The 14,795-nt window shown below is 43.7% G+C and overlaps 1 long non-coding RNA gene across 2 annotated transcripts in view; it reads right to left on the reverse strand.

Moving 5' to 3' along the window:
* Window positions 1-6,015, reverse strand: part of LOC112240369 — a 17,531-nt gene extending 11,516 nt beyond the window's left edge. The window contains exon 1 of one of the 2 annotated variants that reach the window (XR_006082951.1): window positions 5,579-6,015. This is a non-coding gene — a long non-coding RNA (uncharacterized LOC112240369). The remainder of the gene's footprint in view (window positions 1-5,578) is intronic. The other variant, XR_006082950.1, reaches the window with a different exon arrangement.
* Window positions 6,016-14,795: the final 8,780 nt, after the last annotated feature.

Genomic DNA, 14,795 nt, shown 5'->3' on the forward strand with positions numbered 1-14,795 from the left:
AAACTGCTGTTATCTTATAGACAGGCAGCAAACTGCTGTTATCTTACAGACAGGCAGCAAACTGCTGTTATCTTACAGACAGGCAGCAAACTGCTGTTATCTTACAGACAGGCAGCAAACTGCTGTTATCTTACAGACAGGCAGCAAACTGCTGTTATCTTACAGACAGGCAGCAAACTGCTGTTATCTTACAGACAGGCAGCAACTGCTGTTTTCTTACAGACAGGCAGCAAACTGCTGTTATCTTACAGACAGGCAGTAAACTGCTGTTATCTTACAGACAGGCAGCAAACTGCTGTTATCTTACAGACAGGCAGCAAACTGCTGTTATCTTACAGACAGGCAGCAACTGCTGTTATCTTACAGACAGGCAGCAAACTGCTGTTATCTTACAGACAGGCAAACTGCTGTTATCTTACAGCAGCAAACTGCTGTTATCTTACAGACAGGCAAACTGCTGTTATCTTACAGACAGGCAGCAAACTGCTGTTATCTTACAGACAGGCAGCAAACTGCTGTTATCTTACAGACAGGCAGCAAACTGCTGTTATCTTACAGACAGGCAGCAAACTGCTGTTATCTTACAGACAGGCAGCAAACCTACCAACTGCTGAAAGTTTAGACACAGATTTGATCATATAAATCAAATAAACTGTTTCAATGATATATGTATCTAAAGGAGTTAGTTCTCCAGTCCTGTTCCTATCTGTGACACAGCCAGACCATAATATGAGGCTTGGGGAGCAAATGCGGCCGTCTTGGGTTGGGTTAGTGACCGCGGACAAGCAGAGCCCTGGTTCATGGTGATTAGAACAAGCCACAGCTCGTAGATGAGTTCCCTTTCATCACCATGGTTATGGCCAGGCCACTGAGCCGCTACCTTACACATGTTTTTCTTCTCCCTAGCACTACACAGCTGATTGACATAATTAAAGATTGATGATGAGTTGGTTATTTAAATCAGCTTTGTTGTGCTATTGCCCAGGACCGTGTTTAGGAAACCCTACACTTCACTGTCCTGTTCTGAACACACACACACACACACACACACACTCCTTCACTAGTCGTGCACACGTCTCACTGGCCCTCTGTCAAACCCCAACTGACAGCGTTATTCCAACATTTCCACAACCCAGAGCTGGTCTGCTGTTAGTACTACCCCCATTCAATATTTATCTCAGCTCTGTGAGTAGCCGTGCACGTTTCTCACTGTGCTTCTCATCACATACTAAGTGACAGCATTGTTCCAAAACCTCCAGAACCCAGAGCTGGTCTGCCTGCCTGTCCCCATCCATTCCATGTTTAACCCAGCCTCAGCCTGAGAACACAACTTGAGGGAATAGAAACTGGCCAGGAGTGTTTTGAGGTTAGCAGTGATTTACATTGCCCTGCGTACAGATTCATTCCTCCAGGAACAAACATGGCTCTGTGTACCTTACCTGGTCTGAGATATTACTGCAAACCAACTGAGGTGACACACACACACACAACACACACCACACAACACACACAACACAACACAACACACAACACAACACACACACACACACACAAGCACACACACACACACAACACAACACAACACAACACACACACACACATAGCCCATGGTGATATACAGCACAACTCCCCAGAACAGAAAGACTTATTAGAAGACGAAAGGAATACCTAGTCCTATATATTTTATAAAGGAATACCTAGTCCTATATATTTTATAAAGGAATACCTAGTCCTATATATTTTATAAAGGAATACCTAGTCCTATATATTTTATAAAGGAATACCTAGTCCTATATATTTTATAAAGGAATACCTAGGCCTATATGTTTATAAAGGAATACCTAGTCCTATATATTTTATAAAGGAATACCTAGTCCTATATATTTTATAAAGGAATACCTAGTCCTATATATTTATAAAGGAATACCTAGTCCTATATATTTTATAAAGGAATACCTAGGCCTATATGTTTATAAAGGAATACCTAGGCCTATATGTTTATAAAGGAATACCTAGTCCTATATGTTTATAAAGGAATACCTAGTCCTATATATTTATAAAGGAATACCTAGTCCTATATATTTTATAAAGGAATACCTAGGCCTATATGTTTATAAAGGAATACCTAGTCCTATATGTTTATAAAGGAATACCTAGTCCTATATATTTATAAAGGAATACCTAGTCCTATATATTTTATAAAGGAATACCTAGTCCTATATATTTATAAAGGAATACCTAGTCCTATATGTTTATATACCTAGTTTATGTTTATAAAGGAATACCTAGGCCTATATGTTTATAAAGGAATACCTAGGCCTATATGTTTATAAAGGAATACCTAGGCCTATATGTTTATAAAGGAATACCTAGGCCTATATGTTTATAAAGGAATACCTAGGCCTATATGTTTATAAAGGAATACCTAGGCCTATATGTTTATAAAGGAATACCTAGGCCTATATGTTTATAAAGGAATACCTAGGCCTATATATTTTATAAAGGAATACCTAGGCCTATATGTTTATAAAGGAATACCTAGGCCTATATGTTTATAAAGGAATACCTAGGCCTATATATTTTATAAAGGAATACCTAGGCCTATATGTTTATAAAGGAATACCTAGGCCTATATGTTTAAGTGAGATATACCACAGATATTGTAACAATTAACAAAGGGCTCTGAAACTAATACTGTACCACTGCCAAGACCTCACAGAGTTTTAGCTGTAAAAGCAGAGGTTTTAACAGGGGACCCAAGCAGAGTTCTGGTTCTATCTGCAGAGCATGGCTCAGGACCAGAGAAGTCCAGACCAGGGAGTCACTGAGTAAAAGGTTTTCCAGGAGTAAGGCCAAGAGCATCAAAACAAACTCCAGGATGGATTTCCTCTCTGGGGTTCGTTCAGCAGCTCATTGTGAAGGGTAAATACATAGACATTTTAGTACGTTGAACTGAAGCCTTGTAGGCTTTAATCCCATAACACAATCTAAACATTACAAGGGTCTGGTGTTGCTTCATAAGCCGCTGACACACAAAACATGTTTCCAGGAAGATGTTGCAGTTCTCAGAGCAGACTGTGTTTGTGACAACTCATAACTCAATGAAGGGGCCGTATAGAAAGCCTGTTTGAATTGCACTTAGTAACAAAATGCCAGTTCAGCTAAATGTGCAGGTGAGATGGTCATTACATCATATTTACACAATGTACCAAACGGGAACGGTGCTACTCTGCCACAGTGATACATAATGTTTAGTTGACAAGAGCACAAGTGTTGCTTATGCTCCTCGTCGTTGCCAGAGAGAAAGAACGCGCGCGCAAGAGAGAGCGACAGCGCTCCACACATGCATGTAGTCTAGCTGGAACATTCCAATCACCTGAGCTACACTAGAGCCTTCCATGTGGTCTTAATGGCTGATGTATTACCAGAGGAAGAGAGAGAGGCTTGGCATCACACTCAGGTCCATAGCTCCCCCCCTCAGCCCCACTGCTCCTTCAGCCCCTGTCTGCGTCCCAAATGGCACCCTGTTATCTATATAGCGCACCAGAACCCTCGTCAAAAGAAGTGCACTCACTATATGCCACTTGGGACGCAGACCCTCCTCACTGGTTGGCTGGCTGCCATTTGGCTCCGTGGTGAAGACACTCCGCTGGTCACATGATACCCCCCTGGGTCTGCTTTACCAGTTTGTTATTCACAACCCCCCAGGAGAGGAGAGGGGAGGGGCTGAGATGAGAGGGGAGTGGCTGAGAGGAGAGGGGCTGAGAGGAGGAGGGAGGGGCTAATAGGTGAGAGGACGGGCTGAGAGGAGAGGGGAGGGGCTAATAGGTGAGAGGAGGGGCTGAGAGGAGAGGGGCTGAGAGGAGAGGGGAGGGACTAATAGGTGAGAGGAGGGGCTGAGAGGAGAGGGGCTGAGAGGAGGAGGGAGGGGCTAATAGGTGAGAGGAGGGGCTGAGAGGAGAGCGGAGGGGCTGAGAGGAGGAGGGAGGGGCTAATAGGTGAGAGGAGGGGCTGAGAGGAGAGCTGAGGGGCTGGGAGGAGGAGGGAGGGGCTAATAGGTGAGAGGAGGGGCTGAGCTGTATACCTGGGACCCAGTGTGACATAGGCCTTCAGCTGAAATGTTGTTACACTTCATTTGATTTTTTATTTAACCTTTATTTAACTAGGCAAGTCAGTTAAGAATTCTTATTTACAACGACGCCCTACTTGTAAAGCCCCGTTGGCCAAACCCTCCCCTAACCCAGATGATGTCCCTGTGAGACTCCCGATCACGGCCAGTTGTGATACAGCCCGGGATCAAACCTGGGTCTGTAGGGAAGCCTCAAGCACTGCGATGCAGAGCCTTAGACTGCTGCACCACTCGGGAGGCCAAATGTGTGGAACTATTATGAGGGGAGAACAACTCATCTAAAACTGTTACCTGGGAAAATACGATGAATGTATGAACTGAGAGATGAACATGTTGTAGCGGCCTACAATATACATCTGAATTGCATGCAACGCTATTTTACTGTAGTACACCACAGCTTGATGCTCTTATAGGAACATCTAAACTGCCACTAGGGGACCCCACTACCTTCATTACAGTAGCTAAAAATGGTCCTCCACTCTACTGCTCTCGGTGAAACATCACATCAGTTTTATATTGTTTCCTAAACTATTTGGTCGATTTCGGCTATTAGTCTGTCAGTCAGTTGAAGCATTTGATGTAAACACGAAAACTTCCACAGGACAAGTGCCAGGTGAGAAGTGTCAGTCAAGCGACACTGCCTTTATACACCCCTTCGCTGTTTTGATAGATCCTATCTGGTCTGGACCACGTCAGTCCGTGTGAGGAAATTATATATATATATAAAAAAACACTATTGGAAGGAGGTGAAGTGTATTTTGAGAGGTTTTGCAGAGAGATTTATTGCATAAAGTCAAGATGGTTAACAGCAGGACGGCTTCACGCGCCAAATAGCATGATATTATTCGTTATGTTCACTAAAGCAACCGCGTGTAAGGAGAGAGAGCTGGAGAGAGGGAGATGGTGTCGTCACATGAGTGACAAGCAACAGCTGAATCCACACATCTGGAACCTTAGGAGTCGCGCGGCACACCAAATGACACCCACAATGGGGTGCGTCTTTACGCGCACGTTTTAACGAGCTACTGTCTCTTTTCTGGCTTAAAGTTTCACAGTTGAAGTTTCTGTAATGTTTAAATGACTAGGAATAAGCCATATGCAGTAGTTTATAACAACAACTTGTAGAGATTGTCAGAACACATTCATAGACCTTCATCCATTCATAGAAAAGAAGCACGAGTGACAGAAACACCATTTTCACGTCAGGGGAGAAATTACATGTGGGCCAGATCTGACTTCCACATTTCTATACTAAACAGGTCTGGAAGACAACTGTATATTCAAACACATATTTCATGAAATGTGAAGGTAAAATCAGTATACCTGGAGTTGAAATTGCAATTTCATGCAGTAGCGGCACAAAAGTATTGCAAAGTATCGTAAAGATTTAAATGGCAAGCTATTCCACTCACCGACAGACAGACAGATCCGAAACTGATAGCTACTCACCAGAAAGACTGATTGCGCGGAGTTATGGGTAGGGGTAAGGATATTCCGTTAATTGAGTAGAACAATATTCACGATTGGTGTCATCGGCGCCACTTTAAATAGTAGTGCTGCACCTACAGTATTATGTTCCTCCGTTCTAGTCTCACCGTGAACTATTCCAAGTTCGAATGAATAGAATACAACGCCTTTTCAGAACATCATATAGAGAGAAACGACGTGAGAGTTTCACCACACAGACCAGCAGCGGCGTTGATTTAACAGCTCAGCTCGCGTTCTGGTGTTGGTACAGCACCACAGGTTAAAGCGCAGAGAGACTCACGGGCGGCGAGATGACATTAACGCTGTACTCTCTGCCTATTGGCTTAAACAAGCAGCCCCACCAATCCCTCTAAAGGCTGACATTCTTGGCACTCTGGAAAACACGGCTGGTATCTCCCTCTCACTTTACAGAAAGACCCTGTACACTGCACACACACAAGCACGTTGAATACCTCTATATGCGTAAATAGCATTTGGGCGTTTGGCTCTTAAATTGTTATTACATTATCCATATTGGTAACATACGGGGAAGCGTCTATGGTATAAAACAATGCTTTGGTTTTCAACCCTCCACGTGTTTGTGGTGTCGTTTTGACGCTGTTTATCTTCACTACATATAGAAAGACTTCTATCTTCATGATTTGAGGCACTGAATAGACTCCTATTTGACAATGTACACAATCTAATTGTTGCACATAAAGGACCCATCTCAGAGACAAGATATGTAGACATGTCTTCCATGTAAACCTCAGAGTGTCTTGGGGAATTTTATCCCCTCTTGGTGGTGGTGATGTGTGGAAGGATCTGTCTACAAGGCCACGCATGACAACCCTGTCTGTGTCTAACTGATACACTGTGTGTGTGTGTCTCTGTGTGTGCATTGACAACCCTGTTTGTGTCTTCCTGACATTGTGACACTCTGCCAGATCAGGTTTCACAGCATAGTCCTCCACACACACACACACACACACACACACACACACACACACACACACACACACACACACACACACACACACACACACACACACACACACACACACACACACACACACAGCACACACACACACACACACAGGGGCTGAGGGGCCCCTGACCTAATTCACAGGGGTTGCCTGGCCTGCTGTCTATCTCTCTGCCAGGGCTCCCATATAAACTGTTCCACACCGGGCTCCTTTGTCATTGTGTTAGCAGTGGGGAGTGAAACCTCTCTCTCTTTAATCTGAGATGCTAATCTTTCTATTCACTCACCTGCTGCGGCCCCCGCCACAATCCCCATCCCCGCCTCACCCTCAGAAACCAAGAGCCCCAGAGCTGGCGACGGGAACTTGATCAGCTTTAGTGTCCCGGTTGCTCTCTTTATTTCCACCTGTTCTGTGGGCCTGTTCCCTGTTCTGCGCCCACACAGAGTTTGCATCCCAAAGGACACCCTATTCCTTATGTAGTGCACTACTTTTAACCAGGGCTCATAGGGAAACTATTTAGTGAACAGGGTCCATTTGGGATGCACAGCAGAATAGGCCCCTGCACTGTGCTGCTGTGGTCTTTATGGTGTGGAGCGTCACAGACATCTGCAACATTAATCCCATTTACTGAGAGGAGAGCATATTAAAGGTACTCGTATAGATTAGAGTATATTAAAGGTACTCGTATAGATTAGAGTATATTAAAGGTATGCATATAGAGTAGAGTATATTAAAGGTACTCCTATAGAATCGAGTATACTCGTATAGATTAGAGTATATTAAAGGTACTCGTATAGATTAGAGTATATTAAAGGTACTCCTATAGATTCGAGTATACTCGTATAGATTAGAGTATATTAAAGGTGCTCCTATAGATTCGAGTATACTCGTATAGATTAGAGTATATTAAAGGTGCTCCTATAGATTAGAGTATATTACAGGTATGCCTATAGATTAGAGTATATTACAGGTATGCCTATAGATTAGAGTATATTAAAGGTACTCCTATAGATTAGAGTATATTACTGGTATGCCTATAGATTAGAGTATACTCGTATAGATTCAAGTATATTAAAGGTACTCCTGTAGAGTATATTATTTTAAAGGTACTCCTATAGATGAGAGTATATTAAAGGTACTCATATAGATTTGAGTATATTAAAGGTGCTCGTATAGATTAGAGTACATTAAAGGTACTCCTGTAGAGTATATTATTTTAAAGGTACTCCTATAGATGAGAGTATATTCTCCATCTGACCGTGCTGCTGCTCCAGTTTCAACTGTTCTGCCTTATTATTATACGACCATGCTGGTCATTTATGAACATTTGAACATCTTGGCCATGTTCTGTTATAATCTCCACCCGGCACAGCCAGAAGAGGACTGGCCACCCCACATAGCCTGGTTCCTCTCTAGGTTTCTTCCTAGGTTTTGGCCTTTCTAGGGAGTTTTTCCTAGCCACCGTGCTTCTACACCTGCATTGCTTGCTGTTTGGGGTTTTAGGCTGGGTTTCTGTACAGCACTTTGAGATATCAGCTGATGTACGAAGGGCTATATAAATAAATGTGATTTGATTTGATTTGATTTATATTAAAGGTACTCGTATAGATTTGAGTATTGTAACGGTTGTCTTCGGTGGAAGGAGAGGAGGACCAAAGCGCAGCTTGGTAAGTGTTCATATTCATATTTATTTAAACTCAGAACACTAAACAAATAAACAAAGAGAATGAAACGAAACCGAAACAGTTCTATAAGGTGACGAAAAACAGCTAAACAGAAAATAATCACCCACAAAACACAGGTGGGAAAAGGCTACATAAATATGATTCTCAATCAGAGACAACGAACGACACCTGCCTCTGATTGAGAACCATACCAGGCCAAACACATAAACACAACATAGAAAAAAGAAAATAGACTACCCACCCCAATTCACGCCCGGACCAAACTAACACAAAGACATAACAAAGGAACTAAGGTCAGAATGTGACAAGTACATTACAGGTACTCGTATAGATTAGAGTATATTAAAGGTGCTCCTATAGATTAGAGTATACTCGTATAGATTAGAGTATATTAAAGGTGCTCCTATAGATTAGAGTATATTAAAGGTGCTCCTATAGATTAGAGTATACTCGTATAGATTAGAGTATATTAAAGGTACTCCTATAGATTAGAGTATACTCGTATAGATTAGAGTATACTCGTATAGATTAGAGTATATTAAAGGTGCTCCTATAGATTAGAGTATACTCATTTAGATTAGAGTATATTAAAGGTACTCCTATAGATCAGAGTATATTAAAGGTGCTCCTATAGATTAGAGTATACTCGTATAGATTAGAGTATATTACAGGTACTCCTATAGATTAGAGTATATTAACGGTACTCCTATAGATTAGAGTATATTAACGGTACTCCTATAGATTAGAGTATACTCATATAGATTAGAGTATATTAAAGGTACTCCTATAGATTAGAGTATACTCCTATAGATTAGAGTATATTAAAGGTACTCCTATACATACAACCAGAGAGGACGCAAGGATCCACAATGTGGGGATAGCAGCACAGTAGTCCTCTGGTTTAGGGAACCTTCCCCAATTGTCACACACACATACCCACACACACTTACACACACCCACGCACCCACACACACACACACCCACATTTCCCTGGCCAGCTACATTGATGTGGAATTGTTTGTTTTGTGATTGTGGTTTGGGGAACATCATTTATGAAAGGCAGGAAGCCACGAAAAGTCACACTGTGGATATCTGATAAGTCAGCCTCTAGTAAAAGGGAGAGGGAGAGGTGGAGGAACAGGGAGTGGAAGAGTCAGGGAGAGGGAGAGGTGGAGGAACAGGGAGTGGAAGAGTCAGGGAGAGGGAGAGGTGGAGGAACAGGCAGTGGAAGAGTCAGGGAGAGGGAGAGGTGGAGGAACAGGAGTGGAAGAGTCAGGGAGAGGGAGAGGTGGAGGAACAGGGAGTGGAAGAGTCAGGGAGAGGGAGAGGTGGAGGAACAGGGAGTGGAAGAGTCAGGGAGAGGGAGAGGTGGAGGAACAGGCAGTGGAAGAGTCAGGGAGAAGGAGAAGTGGAGGAACAGGGAGTGGTAGAGTCAGGGAGAATGAGAGGTGGAGGAACAGGGAGTGGAAGAGTCAGGGAGAGGGAGAGGTGGAGGAACAGGGAGTGGAAGAGTCAGGGAGAGGGAGAGGTGGAGGAACAGGGAGTGGAAGAGTCAGGGAGAGGGAGAGCGAGCGAGAGAGACAAGGATAGTAAGAGGCAGAGGTAGAGGTAGTGGGAGAGAGAGAGATAAAGGTGAAAAGCGAGAGAGAGGGAGAGGAACGTGGCATCTGATATTGTACCCACTTCTCTCTGTGTGCAACAGGATCTGTTCACTTCATTAAATCAACACACATCATAAATGTGACTAATGCATTACTGGGGTTTGTTGGATACTTAACCTCTGAACTTTATCCTCAACCCGACGTTGGTTGTCTGACTCCAAATTGACCCAGGTCGTGACCCACCAACAAAGATTCACCCTCTCTTTTCTCCTCCATGTGAAAGCCATGGTATATGGCTCCAGGTTTGGCCGGCACACCGAAACCAAAGCTGTCAATCATGTTCAGAGATTCCGAGATTCTGGTGTTCCCGAAGCTCCTTGTGGTCTCCAGGGGAAACACATACCGAGAATCATAGGGATTTCATAAACACCAGATTGGATTTGGATAGCAGGCCCGGTTGTCTATCATAATTCTGAAGAGTTCTTGTGAATTTTCTCATGTCATCTCTTTATCTTATTGTGCCAACAGTTTTTGTCGAAGTCAGAGAGAGAGAGAGAGAGAGAGAGAGAGAGAGAGAGAGAGAGAGAGAGAGAGAGAGAGAGAGAGAGAGAGAGAGAGATAGGGAGAGAGAGAGAGAGGGAGAGAGAGTCAGAGAGAGAGAGAGAGAGAGAGAGTCAGAGAGAGAGAGATAGAGAGAGAGAGAGACAGAGAGAGAGAGAGAGTCAGAGAGAGAGAGAGAGAGAGAGAGAGAGAGAGAGAGAGAGAGAGAGGGAGAGAGAGTCAGAGAGAGAGAGAGAGAGAGAGTCAGAGAGAGAGAGAGAGAGAGAGAGAGAGAGAGAGAGAGAGAGAGAGAGAGAGAGAGAGAGTGGAGGCAGTGACACTTGTTATCACGTCACTGTCATCAGAATTTCACCCAAGCATCCGAGGCTCTCCAATTACACCGCCTTTAGTTTCCATACAATCAAATCAAATCACATTTTATTGGTCACATACACAAGTTTAGCAGATGTTATTGTGGGTGTAGCGAAGTGCTTGTGTAAGTAGCATCTAACAATTTCACAACAATACACACAAATCTAAAGTAAAGTAATGGAATTAAGAATACATAAATATACAGGCGAGAATTGTCGGAGTGGTGTTTGCAGTTGAAGTTATTCTTTAATAACACGGACCCCAAAGCAAATCAGGGGGAGGAAAAGAGGTTTATTCAAAGAGGATAAATCATGGGATGTTTTAGATGGTCATTCCTTCCCTGTCCTCAGCAATTCCCTCTCAGTGATTCATTCTCTCAGTGATTCTTTCAAGTGAACAGAGGGACAGGATGTAGTTTATACCCAGCCCTCGCCGTTTTTTCTTTCTGTAGGTTACCTTTATTTAACTCGGCAAGTCAGTTAAGAACAAATGAGTATTTTCAATGACAGTCTAGGAACAGTGGGTTAACTGCCTTGTTCAGGGGCAGAACGACAGATTTTTTACCCCGTCAGCTCAGGGATTCAATCTTGCAACCTTTCGGTTGCTAGTCCAACTCTCTAACCACTAGACTACCTGCTGCCCCTAGCCTGTGATTGACCAATTAGAATTCCTTGCAATAAAACTGGACCAATGGCCAAATAACAAGTATCCTATTTCAGGCTCACTGCATAGACCAATTCCTCCCATGTCTCTGACCCATTGATAAATAATTCCCTATTACAGAAAAAACACTATTTCCATTGATCGTTACTCTATTGACTCGTCCTCTGTGTTGTGTATTTATCTTCTAAATATTTTCACAGCGGCATAGACTAAGATACAGTAGAATAGAATACAGTATATACATATGAGATGAGTAATTCAAGATATGTAAACATTATTAAAGTGACTAGTGCTCCGTTATTAAAGTGGCCAGTGATTATATGTACATAGGGCAGCAGCCTCTAATCAGATGTCAAATGCAGGACCATCCTCAGGACCATCCTCAGGACCATCTTCAGGACCAGCCTCAGGACCATCCTCAGGACCAGCCTCAGGACCAGCCTCAGGACCATCCTCATGACCAGCCTCAGGACCATCCTCAGGACCAGCCTCAGGACCATCCTCAGGACCAGCCTCAGGACCAGCCTCAGGACCATCCTCAGGACCATCCTCAGGACCATCCTCAGGACCATCCTCAGGACCATCCTCAGGACCATCCTCAGGACCATCCTCAGGACCATCCTCAGGACCATCCTCAGGACTAGCCTCAGGACCATCCTCAGGACCATCCTCAGGACCAGCCTCAGGACCATCCTCAGGACCAGCCTCAGGACCAGCCTCAGGACCAGCCTCAGGACCATCCTCAGGACCTGCCAACCACAAGTATTTCATAAGACAGTGTGGCTTTATGTTTGCTGGAGGAAGTTTATCCATTGTTCAAGACTCCACTCTGTTCAAGTGCTGTTGTCCTTTGTGTTCAGATAACAGTGCTTACCTATGCAGGGCAGGTACTGTACATCTAGTGTTCTAGAGGGGCGGACTGGGATCAGAAATCACCCCTGGCATCTTTCTAACACATCAGCCCATTTTGTTCCTCGAGGCACCCCATTATTAGCCAGACATTTAGCATTTTGTGCAAAAATTCAAAATTCAAATGGACAAGCCCGTCTGGCATTTGCCCAAAATGCCCTGTGTCCAGTCTGCCCCTGGTGTTGTAGCTTCCCTGTACTGTATTGCAACACACCCAGTTGGAATAAACCGACCTGAACATCCATACTGCCACATGTTTGAGAAGCTGTTAGAAGTATTCAATATGGCACAGGCATGATGCGTGGACTTGACTGTCATACAGTCATTTGTGATGACAGGTTCAGGGTCAACTACTTCAGCTGCTTCTGAAAGGAAAGAGAAACATAACGATTGGACTATAATACAATGTTTCCTTATTTCTGGAATTCCAGACAGTGGACACTTACCCCCTACTGCCACACACATACACACTTACACACACACACATACACACTTACACACACACACACTCACACATACACACACACACACACACACACACACACACACACACACACACACACACACACACACACACACACACACACACACACACACACACACACACACACACACACACACACACACACACACACACACACACAAACACACACACACACACACGCAGGCACACACTCACACAAACACACACACACACACCACAGGTTTTCTGACAGGAGTGAGTGCTCTGGTTAAATGTTAATCCTTCTGGGGAGATTGGATTCTCAAGGCCCCCCACTAAGTCAGCTCTCAAGCAAACATGGCGTAATTAGACTGAGACACACTGCATCCGGAACACACACACACACAACACACACACACACACACACACACACACACACACACACACACACACACACACACACACACACACACACACACACACACACACACACACACACACACACACACATCCTTACCTCCTACCTTCAACAGGACCGGGACCCATTACATTGCAGACATACCTGAGCACTTTGTACACCACTTGAACCACTGCTCTACACACGCTGCTTGTCTTTCCAGTTCTTTGGTTCTATTAGCTGAACTCTAGGAGCTTTTGGGAGCTAAATGAGTGGCCGGAAGTCTCATGCTGTTACTATAGAATTGGAATTAGAATCCTTCTGATTCCATGGCTGTTGTCCCAATGGCTGAGGTCTGTCTGGGACTGCTAGACTGGCTGTCACTCCCCTGACAGAAGACAATAGCACGCCATGTCACTCAGAGTCCTGGACAATACACAGACCTGGACAATACACCTTCACTTGTGATACTTCTCACAGACCTGGACAATACACCTTCACTTGTGTTACTTCTCAGAGTCCTGGACAATACACCTTCACTTGTGTTACTTCTCACAGTCCTGGACAATACACCTTCACTTGTGTTACTTCTCAGAGTCCTGGACAATACACCTTCACTTGTGTTACTTCTCACAGTCCTGGACAATACACCTTCACTTGTATTACTTCTCAGAGTCCTGGACAATACACCTTCACTTGTGTTACTTCTCAGAGTCCTGGACAATACACCTTCACTTGTGTTACATAAAGGGCTTTCTGGTGGTCTCCCTTCACCTGTCAGAAAACCCACAGAGAATATTAATGAACTACACATGACACATTCTATATACATGTACCTGTACTGTATTGTAGGCAGGACTAAAAGGTAGTATCTCATTGGTCTCTAGAAAAATATAATCTTAACCATCATATGGAGGACATGAACTGCCCCTTATCAAGACATAGGAATGGAATGTTCTGAGTCTAATTATTAAAACACTATCAAACCCAATGTGAAGATACAGGCCTGATTCAAACCCAATGTGTAGATACAGGCCTGATTCAAACCCAATGTGTAGATACAGGCCTGATTCAAACCCAATGTGTAGATACAGGCCTGATTCAAACCCAATGTGTAGATACAGGCCTGATTCAAACCCAATGTGTAGATACAGGCCTGATTCAAACCCAATGTGTAGATACAGGCCTGATTCAAACCCAATGTGTAGATACAGGCCTGATTCAAACCCAATGTGTAGATACAGGCCTGATTCAAACCCAATGTGTAGATACAGGCCTGATTCAAACCCAATGTGTAGATACAGGCCTGATTCAAATCCAATGTGTAGATACAGGCCTGATTCAAATCTAATGTGAAGATTCAGGTCTGATTCAAACCCAATGTGTAGATACAGGCCTGATTCAAATCCAATGTGTAGATACAGGCCTGATTCAAATCTAATGTGTAGATACAGGCCTGATTCAAATCTAATGTGAAGATTCAGGTCTGATTCAAACCCAATGTGTAGATACAGGCCTGATTCAAATCCAATGTGTAGATACAGGCCTGATTCAAATCTAATGTGAAGATTCAGGTCTGATTCAAACCCAATGTGTAGTTTCAA

Source organism: Oncorhynchus tshawytscha, unplaced genomic scaffold, assembly GCF_018296145.1.
Source record: "Oncorhynchus tshawytscha isolate Ot180627B unplaced genomic scaffold, Otsh_v2.0 Un_contig_588_pilon_pilon, whole genome shotgun sequence".
Classification (NCBI taxonomy): Eukaryota; Metazoa; Chordata; class Actinopteri; order Salmoniformes; family Salmonidae; genus Oncorhynchus; species Oncorhynchus tshawytscha.